Here is a 4,901-nt window from a genome sequence, read left to right on the forward strand (position 1 = left end):
TCATTCAATGCGCATATTAAACAAATATGTAGGACTGCTTTTTTGCATTTGCGCAATATCTCTAAAATTGGAAAGGTCTTGTCTCAGAGTGATGCTGAAAAACTAATTCATGCATTTATTTCCTCTAGGCTGGACTATTGTAATTCATTATTATCAGGTTGTCCTAAAAGTTCCCTGAAAAGCCTTCAGTTAATTCAAAATGCTGCAGCTAGATTACTGACAGGGACTAGAAGGAGAGAGCATATCTCACCCATACTGGCCACTCTTCATTGACTTCCTGTTAATTCTAGAATAGAATTTAAAATTCTTCTTCTTACTTCTAAGGTTTTGAATAATCAGGTCCCATCTTATCTTAGGGACCTCATAATACCATATCACCCCAATAGAGCGCTTCGCTCTCAGACTGCAGGCTTACTTGTAGTTCCTAGGGTTTGTAAGAGTAGAATGGGAGGCAGAGCCTTCAGCTTTCAGGCTCCTCTCCTGTGGAACCAGCTCCCAATTCAGATCAGGGAGACAGACACCCTCTCCACTTTTAAGATTAGGCTTAAAACTTTCCTTTTTGCTAAAGCTTATAGTTAGGGCTGGATCAGGTGACCCTGAACCATCCCTTAGTTATGCTGCTATAGACTTAGACTGCTGGGGGGTTCCCATGATGCACTGAGTGTTTCTCTTTTTGCTCTGTATGCACCACTCTGCATTTAACCATTAGTGATTGATCTCTGCTCCCCTCCACAGCATGTCTTTTTCCTGGTTCTCTCCCTCAGCCCCAACCAGTCCCAGCAGAAGACTGCCCCTCCCTAAGCCTGGTTCTGCTGGAGGTTTCTTCCTGTTAAAAGGGAGTTTTTCCTTCCCACTGTCGCCAAGTGCTTGCTCACAGGGGGTCGTTTTGACCGTTGGGATTTTTCCGTAATTATTGTATGGCCTTGCCTTACAATATAAAGCGCCTTGGAGCAACTGTTTGTTGTGATTTGGCGCTATATAAATAAAATTGATTTGATTTGATTTGATGGCTTAGTAGTTATTTATCTGAGAGAAAACAGTATGTTTTTCTAAATCTGGAATGAGATATCAATTCTATAGAGTGTGGAGTACCCCAAGGTTCAATTTTGGGACCATTATTGTTTACAATATATATTAATGATTTTACATCTGTGTATTATAAAAACAATACACACACTTGGTTACATTTCTTCCAGTGCTGTGATTCCACTGACATTATTAAATAGATTACTTTATTTTGTTGTCATGTGAAGTGTTTGGTGGATTTTTGGAACTCGTGTGACATTTGATGCGTTTACTGTCATTCATTCCTAAACAAACAGGATTTCTCATAAATCAGGAAGTTGTTAAGTGCTGACAGTCTCTGAATATGGCAATAGTTTATTTAACAAAAAGAACTTTTCTTTTAATATTAGGTATTTTTGTGCCTTTGTGTGTGTGTTGGGGGGTAATTGTCATCTTTGATTATATGTATATGTTCATCATTTTTGTGTTTTCATACCTTCACAGGAGGAAAAAAAATCAATGTATTATTTCATTATATTAATGGCCCACAGAAAACTGAACGTTTTAAACAGATGGACGTCTGATACCTGAGTACAGCTTTTCAAATACAATCAGTTTAAAGTGCATTTAATAGAGGGAGGAACTGTGATGCACAAAAGTGATGAGGTGGAGGTGAGGCGCTGTGGATTTCTGGGCTGAGCCTGTTTTTAATCTACAACACAGGTGTGTGACAGTGATGAACCCGGGCTGTGCTATGCCTCAGTAGTGTCGGCAATGACCATGAGAAAAGCATCACTCTCGCTAAAAGTCAGGATTTGTGTTCCATCTCATTACTGAGTGGTGCAGCAGCGGTGACCTGCTGTTAAATTCCCCACAGCTGCTTCATAATGCTGTTACTGCTGAAAGTTTCACCACTAGCAGAAGCCCTGCTGTGGACTCATGGTTACCTCTTTGTCAGAAACATTCTGCTTTCATCAAAAAATGAAAACCTTGAAAAACCTTGAGAAATGCAGCAGATGCCATAATCCAGTCTCACTGGTTTATCTTAACATGGTCCTCCAAATCACACAATTTGAGGCCCAAAATTGAAAATACACTGAATGGAAATGTGTTAAAAAAAAAATAACTTTAACAATCACAAGGTGGTTTTAAAAGTGATTCAAACACTTTTTTCCACTATTACAGGTCACGTGATGTACAGAAAGTTACATGACATTCTGCAATACATGGCACAGGAGAGCTTGTTACAGTGATGTCAGGCTATAAGTATGTTGAATGAATCAATGAATTTCCGAATATCATGCGATTATGTAAGAAGCAATATTATTGTGACTTATTGGTTAAAAATAAAACCAACTTTACTGGCACCTGGAAGATATTAGATGAAATTATTAAAAAGAAGAAAGTAGTTAAAGATTATCCAACTTATTTTTATACAGGTTCTGATAAAACTGTAAAAAAAAAAAATAATAAAGTCATTGCAGATCATTTCAATAATTATTTTGTTAATGTGGGTAAAAATTTGTCAAATTCAATTGTATCTTCTAAAACACATTCTATGGACAACAATAAATTAATTAATTCTGTTTTGGATTCAATGTACATTAAAGTGTTGTGAAAGTGTAGGAACACGGACCCACAACAGGGGGGCTCAAATGAACGGACAATGGAGAAAGTCAAATAACAAAGCTTTACTGTTGTGAATACGCACAACAAACACAACAGATTACAATTGTGGTTATAACCAATTCCAATGGTGTCGTGTGGGCAGGCTCGACGATAGGAGACGTCTGTCCGAGTCGAACCGGAACCACCCGATTTCCTCCGCCACCGAACCCCAGGAATACTGGAGCCGCCAAGTCCAGAACTCCCAGGTGGCCACTGCCTCCGCTCGTCGGATCCGGTACTGCTGGCGAGGAACAGAAACAGTCAGATGTGGGTGCGGCTGCACCCAGCAACACGTAGGGTGGAAACACCACCTCCACCTCTAATCAACAACAACACTGTAGTGCAGGAATGCGAGTACTTATCCCAAAATACAGTCTCCTGCTGTTCTTCTCTCTTTCTGTGCAAAGGCAAAAGTATTCAATAGTCAGAAGACAATTCGTTGGGCTGGATACGTTACCTCCTTGGTAGAGCGATATCTCGGCAATGAGGTGGAGATGCCGTCCAGCTGATATACCCCTCTGCTGATGGATGTCAGCTGTCTCGGTTGATAGGTGACAGCTGTCACCTTGGCTGCTCCTGTGAGGCGGCAGCGCCCTCTGGTGCCTGGAGCCCGCACTCCAGGCAGGGCGCCCTCTGGTGGTGGTGGGCCAGCAGTACCTCCTCTTCAGCGGCCCACACAAAAGGACCCCCCCCCTCAACGGGCGCCTCCTGGCGCCCGACCGGGCTTGTCCGGGTGGCGGCGGTAGAAATCGGCCAGGAGGGCCGGGTCCAGGATGAAGCTCTTCTTCACCCAGGAGCGTTCTTCGGGGCTGTACCCCTCCCAGTCCACCAGATATTGAAAGCCCCGGCCCATCCGTCGGACGTCCAGAAGCCGGCGCACAGTCCAAGCCGGCTCGCCATCGATGATCCGGGCAGGGGGTGGCACCGGACCGGGAGTACAGAGGGGCGAGGTGTGATGTGGTTTGAGTCTAGACACGTGGAACACGGGATGGATCCGCAGTGAGGCCGGAAGCTGAAGCCTCACTGCGGCGGGGTTGATGACCTTGAGGATCTTGTATGGTCCTATGTAGCGGCCCTTCAGTTTCGGGGAGGCCACTTGTAGTGGGATGTCCTTGGTGGACAACCACACCTCCTGCCCGGGGCGATACGTTGGGGCCGGGGTCCGCCGCCGGTCTGCATGGGTCTTCGCCCTCATCCGGGCCTTCAACAAAGCAGAACGGGCGGCACGCCACACCCGACGGCACTTCCGCAGGTGGGCCTGGACCGAGGGCACACCGACCTCTCCCTCAACCACCGGAAACAATGGGGGCTGATACCCCAAACACACCTCAAAAGGGGAGAGGCCGGTGGCTGATGACACTTGACTGTTGTGGGCGTACTCGATCCAGGCCAGATGAGTACTCCAGGCTGCCGGGTGCGCGGCTGTCACACAACGTAGGGTCTGCTCCATCTCTTGGTTGGCCCGTTCTGCTTGCCCGTTGGTTTGGGGGTGATACCCGGACGAGAGACTGACCGTGGCCCCCAGTTCCCGGCAGAAGTTCCTCCAGACTTGCGAGGAGAACTGGGGACCGCGATCGGAGACGATGTCTGATGGTATCCCATGCAGCCGGACGACATGGTGGACCAGGAGGTCCGCTGTCTCCTGGGCCGTTGGGAGCTTCGGGAGGGCCACGAAGTGGGCCGCCTTGGAGAATCGGTCCACTATCGTGAGGATGACGGTGTTTCCCTGGGATGGCGGGAGACCCGTGACAAAATCCAGGCCGATGTGAGACCAGGGGCGATGAGGTACGGGCAGTGGCTGTAGCAATCCCGATGATTTGCGGTGGTCGGCTTTGCCCCTGGCGCAGGTGGTACAGGCCTGGATATAATCCCAGACGTCGGTCTCCAGGGATGCCCACCAGAAGCGCTGCCGGACGACTGCCACGGTTCTTTTCACCCCCGGATGACAGGAGAACTTAGAACCGTGACAGAAGTCCAGAACCGCAGCCCTTGCTTCTGGTGGGACGTAGAGTCTATTCCTCGGCCCGGTTCCGGGGTCCGGGTTTCGTGCCAGGGCCTCCCGGACGGTCTTCTCCACGTCCCAGGTGAGGGTGGCCACGATAGTGGACTCCGGGATGATGGGATCCGGAGGATCCGACGACTCCGTTCTGACTTCGTCTTCGTGTACCCGGGACAAAGCATCCGATCTTTGATTTTTGGTCCCGGGACGGTAGGTGATCCGGAAGTCA

The sequence above is a fragment of the Thalassophryne amazonica genome, unplaced genomic scaffold, assembly GCF_902500255.1.
Source record: "Thalassophryne amazonica unplaced genomic scaffold, fThaAma1.1, whole genome shotgun sequence".
Classification (NCBI taxonomy): domain Eukaryota; kingdom Metazoa; phylum Chordata; class Actinopteri; order Batrachoidiformes; family Batrachoididae; genus Thalassophryne; species Thalassophryne amazonica.